Below are 2,305 nucleotides of genomic sequence, written 5' to 3' on the forward strand. Positions count from 1 at the left end.
GTCATGGGACCTGGCTCGGGGGCTGGAGTGGTCCTAATCTCCCCAGAAGGGAACAGGCTCCACTACGCGATCTGTCTCCATTTCTCAGCCTCGAACAATGTCGCGGAGTATGAAACCCTCATCAACGAGCTGCGAATCGCCATCGAGCTTGGCACAATGCGGCTTTATGTCCATGGTGACTCGGACCTAGTGGTCAACCAAGTCATGAAGGAGTCCTCGTGCAGGAGCCCTCTCATGGCAGCATACTGCCAAGAGGTCCGCAAGCTCGAGGACAAGTTCCGGAGGATCAAGCTGCACCACATCCCGTGAAAGCACAACGACGCCGCCGACTTCCTCGTGAAATTGTCGGCCAGATGGGGTCCACCTCCCAAAGGAGTCTTCGTGAACGACCTCTACGAACCGTCTGCCCACGTCCAAGAGGATCTGACCCGGACGCAGCCCGACCTCGACCAGGCACTCAGGGGCTCCGACCCTGACACGCCGTGATGGCGCTTGACCTGACTGACTGGAGAGCGTTGCTGCTCGCCTACATCCTCGAGGAGGTCCTCCCACCAGAGAGTATAGAAGCGTGACAAATCGCTCGATGTGCCAAGATATTTGTCACCATCGGTGATGAGCTTTGCAAGCGATGTCTGTCAGGAATACTCATGAAATGCATCCCGACTAACCAAGGGAAGCAACTTCTTCTCGAAGTCCACGCTGGGATCTATGGAGACCACGCGGCCCCAAGGTCACTGGTCAGGAAAGCCTTCCGCCAAGGTTTCAACTGACCCACCGTGCTGCAATACACGGAGGAGGTGGTCCACAAATGTGAAGGATGTCAGTTCTACGCTCGGCAAACTCACCTGCCGGCGCAGGAGCTCCAGACCATCCCCATCACCTGGTCATTCGCAGTTTGGGGCCTCGACATGGTCGGGTCCCTCAAAAAAGGCCCCAAGTGGTTTCACTCACCTGCTCATGGCGGTGGACAAGTTCACCAAATGGATCGAAGCGAAGCCCATCACCAACATGCGCTCGCAAGAGGTGATCAAGTTCTTCCTCGACATCGTCTACTGATTTGGCGTCCCTAATTGTATCATCATAGATAACAGAACAAACTTCACTAGCAAGAATTTCCTAGACTTCTATGATGGTTATGGCATTAGGGTCGACTGGGCCTCGGTTGGGCACCCGCGGACCAATGGACAAGTCGAGCGGGCCAATGGCATGGTCCTATAAGGGCTTAAGCCTCGCTTTTTCAACTGGCTCAAAAAGCATGCTGGATGATGGGTTGCAGAGCTTCCAGCTGTCCTCTACAGCTTGAGAACGACCCCAAATCGATCCACAGGGTTCACCCCTTTCTTCCTAGTATACGGACCTGAGGCGTTGTTACCATTCAATCTCGATTACGACGCTCCAAGGGTAAAGGCATTCGACCAAGACCGAGCCGCGGAGGCTCAGCAGGACGCGGTCGATCTGCTCGAGGAGGCACGAGAGACGGCCCTCATTCACTCTGCGTGTTACAAGCAAACCCTACGCAGGTACCACGAGAGAAAGATCCGAGGAAGAACCCTCGAGGTCGGCGACCTCGTACTGCAGAGGACCCAGTCAACCAAGGACAAGCACAAGCTCTCTCTGCCATGGGAAGGACCTTACACGGTGGTCGAGGTGATCTGACCAGGTGCCTATAAACTGAAGGATAAGGACGGCAACATCCTCACCAACACCTTGAACATTGAGTAGTTACATCATTTCTTTCCCTAACTCGATCTTACCGGTCATTTTCCATTCAACACTTGCTCTTACAACACTCTCGGCCTGGGTCGCTCGGGGGCTCCACGGGGGTGCGGTACCACCCCCTCCTTACTTTCGTGCAACCACGCACTTCGCCCAAACAAAAGGGCATCCCGTTTCTCTAACTACCCTAAGTAACTTACGCTCTAGCCTCTCCACCGATCAAACCCTGCCACGACTACGGTTACGAGTAGCTGAGCCTCGCGGGCCACGCCTGAGCTCTTAAGGTTGCAACCTATGATCAATGGGCAGGTTTGAAAGGAAAAGAGCGAAAAGCAGAAACTACTTAAGGGAAAAAAGAGAATAGGTGGGACAAGTTCCTTATCATGTTTGCAAAAGAACTTAAAATTTGTTCACTCGGGGGCTCCCCCGCAAAATTCATTTATATACAAAGAACTAACTACTCCTATGAAAATTCTACCGCTAACCCCCGTTCGGGTCGATTGGCGGTGCGGTTGGCAAGGTCAAAGGCTCCTCAGTCACGGTCGGGTTGATGCTCGGCTTAGTTGCAGTTGGGACGGCGTCCAGCTCC

General features: G+C 53.9%; 1 pseudogene; it reads left to right on the top strand.

Moving 5' to 3' along the window:
* The first annotated feature begins 485 nt into the window (after positions 1–485).
* LOC111258238 lies at positions 486–1,656 on the top strand (annotated as a pseudogene).
* The last annotated feature ends 649 nt before the right edge of the window (positions 1,657–2,305 follow it).

The sequence above is a fragment of the Setaria italica genome, chromosome VIII (assembly GCF_000263155.2).
Source record: "Setaria italica strain Yugu1 chromosome VIII, Setaria_italica_v2.0, whole genome shotgun sequence".
Lineage (NCBI taxonomy): Eukaryota > Viridiplantae > Streptophyta > Magnoliopsida > Poales > Poaceae > Setaria > Setaria italica.